Here is a 17,161-nt window from a genome sequence, read left to right as displayed (position 1 = left end):
CACTCCTATGACCACCTAGTGTTCAGAGATGTTCATCTGTGGTTCAACAATGCTGTACAAGATTCAAAATCTTCTGTGGTATTTTATTAAATCTTATACCAATTTAACCACTCTCTTAGAAAGGCTAAGAAGTGAGGTATTTTTATGCAACTGGGAGTGTTCTTTTTTTCTCCTAATAGGTTTCCAACTAAATTGCATTTCAATACAGAGAAGGAAATGTGTATTTTCTTGACTGAAGTATAAAACCTTTAGCAAAGCTTTGAAGTTCCAAGCTAGGGGACACATTCGTTGTTTGAGGAGAGACCGTAGCAGAAGAGACACAGTCTTGGAAAGACCATCATGACCACTCCTGCAATTGTGATCAACATGTGGTCACTTCTGAGAGGGGCACAAAAAGGCCAACAGTACTCTGAGCCCCAGCTGAGAAAATGTCCAAGGGTATATCATAACCAGGTAAAAAATTTGATCTGTGTGTCCTCATACACAAGGTTGATTCTGGGGGAACTTTTTTCAACCAGTCAAGCATCCTGAAATATTGCTAAATATAGAAGTTTACTGAATGGACTGACAGATTGTCAAGCATTTTATGCACAACAGCACTAGCTGAAACTTCCACTAAGAGCTGACAGTTATCTGCAATCAGACTTCAGTACTGGTGATCAGATTTCCTTCTTTTCCTTAATTTGGCTTTGGTTTAAGGATGGAAGCTCCTAGGTTTTTTCCCTCACCACTACTAAAGAAGTTGTTAGAGACTGACATGTAATATCACATTGCATCAACATCACCATATAATCATGGGTTTACACAGTCCAAAAGAAAAACCTGGTGACACCAGTGAGGAAATTTGGAAGTGCTTTTGCAAAAGTGCAGAACTCAGCTGAACTAGTTGCCAAGGGAAAGGCATCATGGTCTTTAAGCAGGCAGACTTCAGCTGCTTTCAAGTCATGACTTTTCAGTCTGGGTCTCCAAAAAGGTTAAGCAAACTTTATTTAGTGAATTCTTATAATCAGAAAAATTTTTGGAACAAAATGTTTTGTTGTCAACAAATGTTACTTTCATAGACACAAAATTGTTCAGAGAAGAACATATGGTTTAAATTTTTTTCTTGAAAGTAGTTTCCAATCAATGTGACAGCTACAGAAAAGAAGATTCCTTCTAAGCACCTAAAAATATGGGCTTTGAAATGTTTTGAAGCCACACATTTTAACCTAAGAGTGAGGTAACCAGCTGTCTTGAGAGTAGGTCTCTCTTATTTCCCACGAACTTTTCCAAAGACCTCAATTTGGAATGTAATGGTATTTTTTTTTAATATCAGTTTTTTAGTCGAGGAAAACATGCTTCCCACGCAACTCTAGTTGTATCATCCCACTAGATGTGATTCTCCTGTGCCAAAGAAAGACATTTTAGTCATGGGAGGTTTACACAGTTCAGAGGAAGTGACAAAAATAGAAGCCACAACCAAAATGCCCTCTGTCCTCTGCCTGTCTGTCTGCTATGTAATCTGAAAAGCCAAAGGGGATGAGAGATCCCATTTCAGTAGCAAGTTCCAGTCCAGACCATCTGGAAAAATCTGGGGTAAAACAATTAATTTCTCCTTTTTCAGTAAAAAGTTTAAAACATAACCTGATCTTTGGCTGACACAAATTAGTTCAGCCACATTAACCTCACCAGACCTATACTGATTTATACTGATTGAGGGCCATAAGCATACCCCTAATATCTCATGATGAATTATAATCCTCAGGCTTTAGCAGAAGAGTTTTGGTTAACCTCATATTACACATACATTCTCAATTTACTAAATATTCAACAACGTTTAGAAAAAAAACACAAAGAAAGATCAAATCTCATGTGTGAGCTACAGCTTCCCAGCTTCCTGGGAAATGCAACATGGCTCTTCCAAGCTGTCATTCAAGCAAGACTGCATGTCTGTTTTGTTTGGTCCAATTCCCAGCTGACTTTTGCAAATTGTGCATCAACTCAGCCTCTCTGATGGTGCTTCTTACATTTGAATTTGACATAACTTCCATGAGCAGCTTCTGTGCCATGAGGTAGCTTGTTTCTAGCTAGGCTGGCTTTCTGCTCAGCTGTGGAGATGAGCAGAAGTTCCCTTTTTCTCTCACAGACATTTCCATGATAACACATAAATGAAAATCATGTGATTGACTCTTTTCCCTATCTGCATAGTTTTTCCCCCACCATACAGGATCACCATGAAGCTTATTATAGAGAGATGATCTCTGTGAGAAACAACATTTTCCAGCCGTAATATCTTTGAAACAGGCTGTTCTTTGCTGGGTTTGGCCCATTCTCTTCTAGACTTTAAGTAAACAGAAAAAGTATATTACACCCTGTCAATCCCCCACAGTTTATGCAGAACTGTCCAAGTCAGCACAATATCGCACATCATATTTTTGGGAAGAGCCATCTGTCATAAACAAAACGTGGCCATGTGTGGCTCACTACCGTGCACTACTGTGTGGAATCCCAGAGTAGGACTTCTAAGGAGTCTGGTGCTTCAACCACCAGGTTTTGGGGCAATCAAGTGGTGCAGGGTGAGCAGCAGCTGATATCCAGCCAGGAGCTCCAAGTAGCTGAATTCTCCTTCATCTGTAGCTTATGACAATCATTCATATCGATGTAAAAATGTAATCTTGCTGACTTGACTCCTTTTTTCTAAAATTCTTCTCACTACAAGAAAGACATTGAGTTGCTTGAGTGAGTTCAGAGAAGGGTAACCAAGCTGGTTGAAGAGGCTGAAGAGAACAAGTCTTAGGAAGAAAGGTCAAGGAAATAAAGATTGTTTAGCATGGAGGAGGCAGAGGGGAGACCTCAGCTCTCTACAACTCCTTGAAAGGAGGTGGTAGGGAAGTGGGTGTTGACCTCTTCACTCAAGTAAATAATGATAGGACCAGAGAAATTCCTTGAAGTATTAAGCCAGGGGAGGTTTAGGCTAGATATCAGAAATAATTTCTTTACTGAAAGAGTGGTCAAACACTGGAACAGGCCAACCATGAAGGAAGCAGGGTCACCATTCCTGAAGGTATTTAAAAAACACATAGATGAGACACTTCAGGACATGTTCTAGTGGGTTGGTTTTTTGGTAGTTTTTTTTTTTGTGTGGGGTCGTGGAAGTTGACAGTTGGACGTGGTGGTCTTAGAGGTCTTTTCCAACCAAGACAATTCTGTGATACTGTGATCTGCTTTTCATAAAAGTTCAACTCATGATTAAAATTGTAGTTTCAGAGTCAGTCATGAGGATATGCATGGCAACGGAAGGCAGTGGGTCAGATTGCAACTGGACATAGCTAAGAATCTGGACCTAATGTATACTAACATGCAGCTGACTTCATCTGTGGCTGTTTCACCAAGCAAATACATATAATTGAATTGGTACTACAAGTTTCCAGAAATTCAAATTTTTGTGGAAAGTGCTGTCAACATGCTAAAATAACATTTCCAGGTTGAACTGGAGCAAAAATTTGAAACTTTTAAAGAGAAAATTTTAGCTAGCAGAAATGTTTTCAATCCTTGTGGACAAATATTGATGAGCTAATTTGGAAAATATGAAATGCCTCTGTTATAATGTTGAAAAAAAATGTAATGAAATATTGAATATAATACTCTATATTAAACTACATTATGAAAACAGTAGTTGTTATAAATCAAAACAAAACAATATGGTAAATTCAAAAATAGATTTTTTGTTTTGCCAAAACAAATAATTTATATATTAGTGGCACAAATAAGAAAATCAAATCTATTTACTGAGTTATTTTCCCTATAAATGTCATTGAAATAGTCACTTTTCTCCAAAATATTCCAATTTCAATGAGCTTTCGTCTTAAACAGAATTCTTCTATTAAAAATGTTTTCACTGGATTTACTCCACATATATCATAGGTTATGAAGTTTGTATTTGATTTTGCTTTCATATGGTGTTCTAAGACAGATTAGTAAAAGAACCTTGTATTAGCAAGCTGTCATAAAGTCAAGGAACAAATTTTTGAGCAGTGTAAATACACGAGGTCATACCAGCAGAGTAATTTGCTTTGTGTTTTGAATTATTGTCACATAAAATTTAACTTCAATATGTCTGATATAGGTAAAATCCATAGTATTAAAAATATGACATTTGGCATTCCATAGGGCCCATACTGTGTTTAAATATGAAGAATCAGCAGGGTGGTTAAACATATTCTTGTTTAGTGTTGAAAAATCTCGCTGAGGGCCTTGATATAGCTCCCATACTGAAAGGTTACTGCGCTTTTAGTGTCTCACTGAATCATGGCCACACACTTTGGGAAGACACGATTGCTGCCCTTAAGGGGTTGACCCAAAGCTTATTGAAGTCAGTGAAAGTTTTCCATTTGGTTCAGAGGTCTTTGGATTGGACCCAAAGAAGACAAGCAGTGTATGATTAAGTCAGAGAGGAAAGCTGATATGTATTGCACTTGTTTATTTTATCCTCAGGAATATCTACAGCTGGAATCTACAGATACAATATCCTTATATTTCTTCATCTCTAAAAATATTTGTTGCTGATTTCTTGTAGGCTTTGTTGTAGGAGAGCAGTGTTGACTATCAGGAATTTAACCGTTGCATTGAACATTCTTATCAAGCTTCAGTAGGTTAAACAAAGTTGATAGTCACTGAAATCAGCCTTGAGGATGTAGCAAAGTCACTAAAACAAGAGCCAAACGCTTGGTTCAAAGGTGCATGAGCACAGGGAAAATTTATCACAGGATAAAGGACAAGGGGTTTAAGGCAGTAGTTCCCGAGACAGAGTAACTCTCCAGTAACATGAAAAGTAAAATTTAGTTTGGAACTCAGTCCCTCACACTGAGATCTATTAGGTAATAAAGTCATCTCTCAAGGGAAGTGACTGGAACCTCACTGTTTTGAGACATTAAATGCTTGAACAGACAGAGCCTCAGAAAGTATGTAGGAAGAACAGCTCTACACTTATAATGAGAAGCAGGATTTCCAAATAGATCTCTTCTACCTCTTAAATCTGTGAGTTAGTGATAAACCTACACCTGACCTTACCAAGAGCACACAGGGAAGGCAGTAGTTTCACTGTTATCTATCAGAACTAATCAGATTCCCAATTTTTCTTTTATATTTTTTTTCTAACTACACAATATTGTGTGGAAAATTAGATTACAATTAAAAAATCTTTTTGATAACTTCTAGTTAGCCATTTATTTTACCTTGTTTCCTTGGCATAACTCTTCGTCTCGTCTAAGAGGATACCTTGCTCACTTCTGTCTGATTGAAGCTTTAACCATGTAATGGTTCAGCAAGTAGAGTTTTAGTGTGTTTAATATTGTGGAAGAGTTTTATGGGAAATTAATTAGAGACAAGCACGTGTTCCATTCTGAAACTGAATAACTGTTTAAAGAGGTGAGTTTTAAGCGTGGTAACTCTCAGAGCTCTGAGTGGTAACATAAAATTTACATGTATCTGTCTCACTTTCCAGCCAAAACTAGACCTGTATTTAACTTACCAAGTTTTCCTTGGAGAATAAAGATGATCACATGTAATTTATTTTTCCCAAACAGTTTTTGGTAACAGTTACATCATGTGTTCCTTCTGGGTATTAGAGGACAGCATGTAGAGGAGAAATTCAGGGTACTGCAATTATGATTGATTGGATGGTGAGTCATTTATGGTTTTGAAGGCAGTCCATTTGAATATATTTACTGAAAGCAAATGACATTGTGAATTTTAATGCAATGTAGAGGAGCCCAGAGCTTTGGATGAGCGCCTGTTATTGTTAAGAATTCAATAAGAGAAAGGAAATAAATGAGTAGCCAAGACCAATGTGACCTTTACTAGTATTCAAAAGGAAAAGAGTGCAAAAAGTCTGCCTATAAATACACTCCTGAAACTGGCATGTAGCAAATTCTTATGTCTGTCAACAAATAAACCAGATAGAGCTCTACATCCCCGTGTTTTTGCACCAGGTTACCTATTTTGGTGTCAGATGTGGATGTTAAAGTAAATCCTTGGGGTTTCTTTTAAGCTCTCCCCTGAAGATTAGCTGCCAGCCTCTGCAGACAGTTGTGCGTGCTCCCACTGGCACTTGTGCAACATGGGTTAGTTTTAAAGCAGGGTCTATTTTAGTATGTCAGGCCTGGTTCATAAGAGACAGGAGTAAGAAGAGAATACCAAGATGACTGCCTGAATCTCACTGATTGGATATGGCCAGGAAACCCCAGTGTCACTACAAAATGCTTAGATGCAGCCACTTGCAGGGCTAAAAAGGTGAACTCAAATCAGGCAAGCAGATAAGCACCTTCCTGCAAAAATTGCCCCAGGAAAGGTTTTGTAGTTACATTGCATTTTCTGGTTGTCCTTGTAGTTCAAGCATGTGTAACCCACTAAGCAAAGAGGATTTGCAGGGAAAGTAAAGTTCAAAATAGAATCATAGAATCACAGAATCATAAAATGGTTAATGTTGGAAGGGACCTTGAAGATTAAAATTGGGTTCGTCTTCCCATATGATATGATTAGTGTAATTAACATACATCCATAGGGGCTAGGACAAGGTTTCTCATGCTGGAAGGCATTAAACTAGCTGCACCTTCCAGGGTTTGTTTCTTCTAACTTTATTTTGGAGGTAGGATTGGAGAATAAATAAATAGCTGGGATTTTCTGATGCAGCTTCCTTTATGCTGCTGTCCCTCCTGTAGAGAAAGCATCATTCAGAAGGCACAGCTCCACTCCAGATGATCACTCCAGATGATCACATCAAGTAACTTGGGCACATTGAGCCACATCAATTGCTTGACATTTCTGGATTGCATTTTGTGGTTGAGGAATGACTAGTGCTGGAGTAAGAAAAATGACTTGCTTGGTCAGATTCTTGTAGGATCCTGAACTTGATACTGTTTATATGTCTCCCATCCTAAAATATTTTCTTGCTCAGCCAGACAGTGACGAGACGACTACTTTGACAACATATGAGCAGGTAGTACTGAGGTATCTTAAAGATACTCTTTAACTTTGTATTAATGCTCAGTGACCTTTGGACACTGTCCTGTTCTTTGGTATGAAGGACTACCAGCTTTTAAATCATTCTAGGTGTTCCCAGGTGATTAGGGGAAGTTATTATACCCCATAAGGTAAAAACACGCTTGCTAAAACAGGAAGAGTTTTACAGAGAGAAGTTGCTGTTCAGCAAGCTGCTACACATGTTTTTCATACATACTCACATTCAGTTGTGTGGCTGCTGTCAAATCACCATCAGAACCTTTCCTTGCTGACTCTGGCCTTGACTGCAGTGTATAAAACACAACCACACAGACGTCCCAACCAAAACAGTAGTGCAGCCAAAAGCATTTGTGCTGTATCAGCTCCATGATAATTGATCTCACAGGAAGGCCAGACTAATTAGCAGGCTGTTCAGCCCAGGCCATGACACAACTATGCTTCCAGGACCTCAGCTGCTGCTTTTGCATGATGGCAGGAGATGTGCAGGTGAGATGTACCCCATGGTAAGAACTAGCTCAGGTTTCTTCATTGTGGATGAGCCCCAAATTCTTATACCTTAGATGGTTTGCTCTGTTTCACACTGCTCTTCCCATCAGCAAAATAGTGTGGGGGAGTTTTTCTAGCAAGATGACCTTTGTGTTGGAATCTGTGAACAGAACAGAAAACACAAATGTATTTTACCAAATGGCAACCAGAAGGCAAATCCCCAAGGAGTAAAACTGCCTAATTTGGGAGGCAACAACATGCAGCAGAAGCAGGGCTGAAGCCCTCATTGACAGCTCCGCAGCTAAAGGGTATCCAACTCAGGGCAAGACATGCCACCTCTCCAGCTTCTTCTTCCTTTTCTTTGAAAGCATTTATCAGGAGCTTGATCCAACTATGGGCGTCTATTTGAGTAATCCTCTTAGGGCCAGAAGACAGTAATCCAGCTTTATGGGAGTCTTGACTCATTTTGGTATCTGGAGACCAGACATGAAACCCCTCAGTGTCTAAATCATCCCTGTGACTGAGCAACTGAACCCATCACAGATGTTCATGTGGCTACCAGCGCAGCAGACCAGTTTAATGTTCTGTTCAGGTCTGTGTTAAAAATGGCAGTAATTATGTACTGGTAGACAATCTCAAACAAAAAGATATCTGCTTTCAAACCAGAAATGCTGACAACATTTGAAATTTAGAATTCAGGGAATCAGCAGTCATTGATTCTTGGTGCACAGTGGGATTCATCTCCCTCATTTTAGCTATCTGCAACTTATAGTCTTGCTTAAGCTTTTTTCTAGGTTTCCTAAATTGAGAGAGAGACAGAAAGAAGCACCTCCAGGAAATGATTCATCTTCTCCTAAGATAGATGTCTGTAATATGTGGGATGAATCACAGTTGAAAAGGGATTATCTTTCTTCTTTGGCATAAAGGGGAACTAGATGACCTGCTGAAACATGCTGAAGCAAATAGTCACACCATCAGGGACTTCAGCTGTTTTTTAGCTAATGCCTGAAAAAACACGGGACTGCAAAAACTGGCTACTAAAGCACCAGTTGTGGATTAATTCTCACTTTTGAGATAACTCTCAAGCAGACATTAGTTACAATGGGAGCAGGTATAGGACAACAAGGACTGCTTTTGAAAAAAATCCTTCATAATGACCTCACTTTAGGGAAGAAAACATTCAATTAAGCCTGGGGGAGCTGCTGAGAGTTCAGTGTTGTTTGCTTGTTTGTTTAAAAGAAGGAATAATTCATCTAGAAGGCTAAATCCATGCTTAGAAGTGCAGCTTTGGCCACCTGTATTCAGAGAGATCAGCCAGTGCTATGAGGTCCTCAGAAAAAATTGACATGAGCATCACTGTTGACTCCAGGGGAAATGGGAGGGAGAGTAAGATGCTCACCTCCAGAGCAGCAGTAGATGCCAAACTGGAAGACATCCAGCTCAGTGGCATGCAAGATATATAGTACATTATTTCAATGCAAGCATTTGGGTTTATTTGGGAAATCAATTAACAATAAGTGCATATATCCATTTACAAAATGGTAGTGTACCAGACACATACACACAGAGGTTGTAATTGAAAACTGAAATAACACCAGGAGGAATAATCACTAAAGCAAAGAAAAAAAAAAAAACAACAAACAAATCTCCAAAAAGCCAAGAATAATATTTAATAAAATAAAATAATTCATCCATCTGCAATTATACCCTTTGGGGGAGGCCACAAACTAACAAGCAAACAAATCTATACAGAAATGAAAATAATGTTGTGAAGGCAATGGAAGGAACAAGGGAGAGATTTCTTTGCAGATTAGCTGCTTATGAACCAAAAGTATTTCAATTTGATCACTTGTTTGTAGATATGTTTATCAGAGGATAGGGAATTCCATCATATGTTCCTATCATCCTGAAGAATAATTATTCTTCTTCTCCTCAGGCATTTTACTATCACTATTTATTGGCACAGTCACAGAGTTTGGGAGCTCCTGTCAAAGACACCAGCTGAGGTCTCATGAGCCTACTTTCTTTCGTTAAACTACAGGAATCCCAAAGGTTAATCAAATGCAGTAATCTTCATCTTTGCTGTAAATGTGTACCACATGAGATGCCTAAAACCCAGGTACCCAAGAGCACTTAACGGCACGTAATGGACATCTAACACCCCTAGGGAAGCCAGGTGCCTTACAAACCTTGAGATGTAATGCTTAATATTATCTTGCACGCATCTTGTATACTGGGATTTAAAGTGTAATTATAGATTTTCAAATTACAAAAAAAATAAGTGGGAGTAAAAAGCAATTCTGTCTTCTGTCAATCTGGACATATGCTATCAAGTCAAATAGGCCTCAGTGGAGGAAGGATCAAGGGACCCTATAGTTAAGGCAGTGATTTTGTAGGAGATGTTCACTGACTCTCAACCACTGCACTTCCATCAGCTGCCTGAAGGTAGGCAAGCCTGCAAAACAGCCAGTACCCTACAGCTTGCTGCTTCTGTTTGGATCTTTCTCCCTTTCCCAAGAATGTCATTCATAGACATTAAACGTCTGTTCTTATTGAAATATAGATAACATGCTGGAGATATGATTTTTTTCCATAACGTATGAGTCAGAAGTGGAAAGGATTTATTTGCTAAGATATAGGAAGACCGGAGCTGGGTCCAATTAACAATGCTTTAATCCAGTTTCCTTCCTCCAAGAGTTCCGCAGAGGAAGACACAAGAATCCTCTCTGAGCAACTGCAGACTAATTTTGCCACGTCAGCCTGTCAGCAGTTAATGACTATATACCCTAAAGTATAAGAGTTTACATTACACTGTATTTCCATTATGCATCTATGGTCTGCAAGATAACTCAGAGTGTTCCCAGCTTCACCTTTCTCTTGCTTAACTACATGCCCAGTAATATTGTACAGTAGTGAGTTCCAGAGATAAATTAAACATTGTAGGAGGAAAAAAATGTCTTTGTTTAAAACAAAGAAAAATATTTCTCCCTAATGCCCAGTATCTGATTCACTATCTCCTTATCAGGCCTTTCCCATGGTCTCCAGTCTAATTCTTCAACTGTATGTTTACACTTAAACTCACCAACAAACAACTTACCCTAAGTAACTTTGTTATCTTCAAACTGAATTTCTTTCTTTTCCTGCAGTCCCTTGCTTTCGTATAAGACACATCAAATTATCATTGTCCCATTAGAAGTCAACCACTTGCTCTTTGATGGCTTAGGGGGCTTCTGGTCACAACTGAAGGATAAGTGAGGGATGTCCTATGGTGGTCTGTCCATCTGCCCTCTAACACTTCATGCTCTGGGCAATGTTCAAAGGGCTCTTGTGGAGTAGAGACGTGTGTTTTTCCTTCACAAAAGCTAGGCATGCAGAGTTTCAATTTATTTCACCTGTTTTAACCAATTTATTTGGCCACTAGCCAGTTCCAAAAAGTAAAGTTTTCTTCCTGCTGTAATAGAATACTTAAGGTATCACATATTCCTGACTTGCATCCCCTTGCAATTAATCTCTGTTGACTGGAGGTTTAATTCTAGGTGTTCTCTTTAATTCCTCATTGCCCCCCTTCCTGCTCCTGTGGTCCAGCAGTGAATGCCTGGTGATAGACAGCTCTCTCCGTCAGGGTTGCCTAGGCTGATGCACCCCACTCAGGCTTTCCAAACACACCTTGTTTTTATTACATCCAACAGTTCATTCACAGTTGGCAACTGGCAGTGCCAACTGGCCCAGCTCCCTCAGTCTTGTCTGAAGTGATGGTCGCTGCCTCATTATCATCACAAACACTCTTAGCACCTGCTCCTGTTGGAAATCCAGGCACAATTCATTCCTGTCTCATATCAAGACTTTCAATACGGGAAATATATTAACTGAAAATCCCAAGATCATACTTTACCTTCTCATATTTTGTTTTTTTCCATGTAGTGACAAATCAGAGGTCTCCATGACTGAAAAGCAAAAGGCACCACTCCTTCGTCCTTCCCCATGGACGACCTCAGCTTGCAGAAAGTTTATTTTCCTCTAAAGCCAGATGCTATTAATTTTGCATTATCTACATGAGTACAGTTGATGCATCTGCAGCTGGCCTACACTCCTTAGGAAGTCTTTACTATCAAGAGTAAGTGATAGCTACACTTAGCATAAAGCCCTTTAACTGTATCTTAAGTATCAATTTTAGGAAGACATGGATAGTATATTTAAAGCAGTTTTGTTGCTACTAGCAGCCACTACTAACAGTAAGGAGAATTCATGGTGAGTAACAAATTCACAGAAAGTTACATTTAGTCAGATGACTGCCACCACAAGTGGACAACCTACATGCTATACTACTTGTACTATTGCCATATTTCTAAGACTCAAAATTTTCCATTGCATTGATAGTGTCCTCTAATGCAATGTCATGAGCAGATTTTGCCAATTTACTCCTGCTTTGTGTATATATTAAATCAGTTCACAGAGATGAGAAATTCCACCAGTAGCTTCCCTCCATGCAAACAATCAACTTCGCACTGAGACATGATGCAGTTTCCCACGCAGCCAGTTTATTACTCAGCTGTTGGTTCCTAAATCTTCTCTTCAATGATTAATTGCTATGTGGCAACATGCAAAATGCTTGATTGCAGGTGAGGCTTCTATTTTTTAAGGATTTGTTTTAAGATAAGAGGATAACAACTCTCTGCTCCTCCAGATAGCCACAAGACAGCAGTGTTCACTTTCTGCAGAGCTGTTTCATATAAACGGGGCAATTGATAATGTGTGTGTAACAGATGCCTTGTGACATCAGTGCCATCCATGCATGTGTTTTGTCTTCTCTTTTCTTCTCTTGTTGCATGATTCTTGGCTCTGTTTCTCTATACTGTAAGCATGCTCAGATCATGGCAAACAAGAGTGGTATCAGCAGGAGTGACAGTTGCACCTTGAGATCATCAGGACTGCAGCACATACCACTGAGGCCACCTGGTGTACAGAGCGGAGCTGCAGTCCACACTGCCTGCTCCTTCAGAGTAGCTTGTAGTAGTTAATTAAAGGGAAAATTATTTTAAACAAAACAAAACAAAAACAAACAAACAACTACCACCAAACCAACCAACCAACCAAACCTAAAAAAAAAAAAAAAAGAACCACCTCGCTGTGTTTAGTAAGAGCCTAGTTGGACTTCTCAAAGGCAGAGATGAGGCTGGCTGTCCTTGTTCTGCAGAGGAATGTGTGTGATTGCACTGATAAGCTTTAAGAGCTCTCTAGTGTGGGAGGGATCATACCTGTAAAGTACAATAGGCTGGCTCTGCATCGTTGCCAGCACCAGCAGGGGCATGGATACAGAGCAAGGCAAGAGTGAGTGGGACCTTGAAAGCTTTTCTTTGCCCTTGGCTTATACACTTCTTATAGATATTTGTGACTACACTTCAGGGGCCAGGACCATATGACTCTTCAGATAGACGTGGCTTATGGGCCTCTCAGTGCCTCTCATGCCTACTGTGCACAAGAAACTCCATGCCCAGGGCCACATCCTGGGTGACAGTAGCACAGCAGTGTGTTACTATCACGACACCAACACAAAAAGGTTCCTGTGACTACCACAGCCACAGGACCCTGCATGGCCCAGGTGGTCAGAGGCTAAGAAGTTGAATTATAGCATCTTCTTGAGAGCTGGAGTTCATCTAGGACCCATCCTTGGGGCCAAGAGCTAACTGTCCACATGAAGAAAATCCAGAACTCAGATGTTCTGCTCTGTGTGGGCCATAGAGTTCTCTATGAACTAGTCTGTCCTCTTCTGCAGGCTGCCTTTGTGGTTGCTCGCCCAGGGACTGTGCCTTCCATCAGGAACCTGCTGAGACACAGTTTTCCTCTGGTTTTAAGGCTATAGAGCTGCTCTGAAACTGCATGAAATGTCACAGGGCTGGTCAAACAAGAGGAAACAGACGTCTTATATTTCAGATTCTCCCTGAGTGATTAAAAATTAGCATAATCAAGTTATTAATTACTTGAAACATAACCAGAGCCTTTAGCGATGTAAGCTTGTATAGAAACTTCATGGGAAAACCATGTAATCTCCATGAATGTGAAGTAGATTATTTTTGCTAAATCAAAGACAAAGTGCTGCACTCATCACCCATCTGCTGCAATCTGGCTTGTACAAAAAATCCTGTCCATACCTCTTGCATATCTTAAAAGGCAACTTGGATGGCTGAAAGTTAGTCATAGTGATAAGAGAGAGATGCAGTGTCATCTCCAACCAGGGCACAACTGTTCCCTGCAATACATTCCACAGCAGAGACAGATATTTTCTTCTCTTTTCTTTTTTTTTCTGTTCTGTGACCTAAAAGAAACTCGAGAGAAAATCCAGGGCAGGTTTACTAGGAAATATGTTCAGCATTTCCAACGTGGCAAAAAAAACCTATAATAACCAGCTTCATTTCAGGTCAACTTGAAGGAATTTGTTCACTCCAAAAATAAACATCATCTTATGTCCTTGAGTATCTAGAGATATTTTTACTTAAACTTTTTCTTCCCTTTTACTTTAGTCAATCATTACATTAGAAAAAAATAAAATGTTTTGAAGCAAAAGTCAAAATACTTCTTAAAAAAATACTGACATGAATTGCTTTGGCATGTCCTGAACTGAAATATTTCATGTGAAAAAGCATTTCAGTCTGAAATGCTTTAAAAAATTGTGCTTTTTTTTAGATAAAAGAATTTGCTGAAAAGGACCCAGATTCATAAACAGTTTAAGTGTCCCTCAGAACTCCACCTCTTTACTTCCATGTAATGTTTGTCGGGAAATATTAGAAAGTCCACCATTTATATTGCAATTGCTGCAGACAAAAATGTGTTGTTAAGAATTGTATTACACCTAGGTCTCTCTCACTTGGTTTTCTCATTCCTTGAGAATATCTTTACCAATTTTCAACAGAGCCTCTCTGCTGACACAGCAACTTTCAAGCATCCCCACACCTACTAGCAAAATAGATGCTTGAATGGCTTTTATGGCCCAAACATCCAGCAAGCAGACAACATGTCGACAGCTTTTGATCAGATGTTAGAAAAAAAATGTAAACAAGCCAAGAAAATATCTCCTGTAATGTCCCATCTGTATACACTCAGGGTACTGCTAAATATCCTGTGCCTCCTCACCCAGGGCTTAGTCTGGTCTGGAGGTTGAGCTGAGTCTGGCTGAGCTGTTATAAGGACTGTGCAGTGACCCCCAAGGCAGGTGTGTTTGTGGGGAGACTTGATTTTTTGTGCTTTTGTTGTGGTGCACAACCATTTACTGGAGAAAAGTAAGAGCTGACCCACCGAAGATCAATGAGCCACAATATACTCCTCATTATTAAAGGGACTTACACTGTAGTAGCCATCATGCATCAGGAAGCAGAATTACAGTATTTAGATAGAGAAGAAAATAGTTTGACCATCCAGGCAATTTTCTTGCTCTTGTGAGAATTATCACTAGAATATTTGCTGATGTTCTGTTTTGCCTGGCTTAAAATCTCTCTTTTCAGGGATTTCAAATTATTCCATAGCCCCTTAGGTCTCTTTCTGAGAAAATTCTCCTGTAAGGTCTGCCCAAATTTCACATTTTCTCTGTCTTAATTGAATCCTCTTGCTGCTAGCTTTACCCTGGGTATCACACCAAATAATTGCTGTTCTCCTTCTGTGTTAACAATCTCTTGAAGTTTGGTGTTTTGTAACTCCCCTTAATTGCCTCTTCCACTGTATGCATATAGATATGATTCTTTTAATTCTCCCTATAAAACCATGCCTCCAGCCTTCTGATCAGAGGAGAGCAACTAAAATGAACCCATTCTGCTCCTCAACAACTTGCTGGCAACACAGAGCTATTAATCAAATGCAGTTTTCCAGCTGCAGTTGAATCATATATAAATGGAGACAGACTGTGCAGGTCAGAGCTGCAGTGATTTATTTTGGCATACTCACCTACCTTTACACTTCTGGAAATTAGAAGCCTAATCTACATTAGGCATCTGGCCTTCTTTTAAAAATACACGAGAGAAAGATACAAAGCTCTGGATGTCTTTCAGGCAACTTTGAACTTCTTCTCTAAGGGAAGGACATTTCTCTCTCCACATAGCAAAGCTGGGCAAGTCTCTCTGGTACAAGGTAAAGATGTTGGCAATTAGAGGGGCACAAGGGAGGCACCCACATATGAGTTGGATGTCTACACTCCCTGCCAACAGAGGCTTTTTTTAGTTTAGTCAATGAAGCCTGCAGAGGGATTTATCTGACCAAGTGTGGGTGTTTGCTCTTGAAAGAGCAGAACAGGTCTTCATCACCCCTGGGTGGGTGAAGTACAGAGGTGAAATCCTCAATTTTTATGTTTTTCTGTGCAAGATAAATGTCATTGCAGGTTTCTAATTTTCAGATACCCAATACTGGGAGAGATGTGTCCATGAGTAACTGCTTTTTCAGCTTCAGAGCTGAGGAATAGTGTCCCTCCACCTGCTGGGAAGTGCTTTTTTCTGAATGCCAAACAAACCACCCTTCTGTCTTTATTCCCGGTTTTATTAGTCAAGTTCTGGTTTTGGTAATATTGCCAAATGTTATATCATACTGTCAAATTTGGGTTCAGTCAGGTTTAATTCAGGGATCCTTGTACCTTAAAAGAACTTTAATTTACATTTTCCAGGATGTAAGAACTAAACCTAGCAACTGTTCTGTAGAATAAACTTGATTTTAGTTCATTAAAGATTGTGTTGTATTGATACTTCTCTAGCCATGTAAGACTATTTCTCCTGGAGGGACTGTCTTTCCAGTATGCAGAAAATCAGAGTGAGAAAAATTTATAGCTCCTTCTGCTTCCTTAAAGTGACATAAGCCATGGTCTCAGAGTCCAAGACTTTTAATTATGATTGACTGGTTTCTTTCCTCTTTGTTCAACCTGAAACACTTACATGGCACCTGGTTTTCAGAAGATATTCACATCCTTTGTGCTGAAAATCAGGCTCTTCTTATGAAAGGTGAATATAAGCCTACCTGCACTAGTGTAACTTGGCATATTTTTTAGAGTTACTCAAACTTTAGCCCAATTTATGTTCCCTGAAGAACCAACATTTTTTCTCCCTGATCTGTAGCAGGGCTCCTGTGGTGTTGTGTAGGGTTGTGAGAGAGATCTTCCAGGCAGGCAAGGACACATTTGAGTTGCAGAACCCTGAGGAACAGCCAGCCTTGTCTGGGGAGTGAGACAATGGAAAACATGGAGTCCTCAAACTGAACAAAAGTAATTTCAAAACTGAGATTTATTAGAATCATCATCATCATCTATTACTATACACAATTTCTCTTAACGTAGTCCAGGCACTGCTGTTATTGCAGCTGGAGTGAGAGGGACTTGGGTAGCTTTGATCCTGAGAAACAAGAAACCATTTATTCAAATGAAATCCCAGAATATTGCAGAGCTGTGCTAGGTGCTACCCAAGTTGTAGACAGGACAGCCTTTTCTTAATTAATTCATTGCCCATCTATAGTTTGAATCCTCAACAAGCAGGAGTCAGCAGACATGCACTCATCAACTGTATAAAGGATAATAGATAGGAATCATAAAATCTGCCCAGCTAACTTTTACCCAACAATTACATGCATCTGTTCCAGCAATATTTCAAAACAGAACCAGTCCACAGAAGGCAAGAAGGACGTCAGTGCCTGTGCCACACTGTTGTGCAAG

Source organism: Apus apus, chromosome Z (genome assembly GCF_020740795.1).
Source record: "Apus apus isolate bApuApu2 chromosome Z, bApuApu2.pri.cur, whole genome shotgun sequence".
In the NCBI taxonomy this organism is placed as follows: Eukaryota; Metazoa; Chordata; class Aves; order Apodiformes; family Apodidae; genus Apus; species Apus apus.
This window is presented reverse-complemented; position numbering follows the sequence as displayed.